Source organism: Penaeus monodon, chromosome 31 (genome assembly GCF_015228065.2).
Source record: "Penaeus monodon isolate SGIC_2016 chromosome 31, NSTDA_Pmon_1, whole genome shotgun sequence".
In the NCBI taxonomy this organism is placed as follows: domain Eukaryota; kingdom Metazoa; phylum Arthropoda; class Malacostraca; order Decapoda; family Penaeidae; genus Penaeus; species Penaeus monodon.
The window spans coordinates 21579404-21579671 of NC_051416.1; positions in this window are offsets into that span (position 1 = coordinate 21579404).

A 268-nucleotide genomic window follows, 5' to 3' on the forward strand; every position below is an offset into this window, starting at 1 on the left:
AGGACATTTAAAATGCACATAGGAATACTGTGGCTGTCCATAATACAGCAACTCTTTCTCTTTATTTCTTTTTTAAGATTCCTAGGGGATGGGAAACTTATATCTAGTTGCATGAGGTACATTTTTAGTTTCTTTAAACAGGAGATGAGTTATTATGCATAAGAATAGAAAACTTTATAAAAGGATGTATATATTGTTTATAGAAATAGATTCTTAAATTCCATACTTAATGAGTTTGTCAATTTTATGTTGCCAATAATAGTTTTCA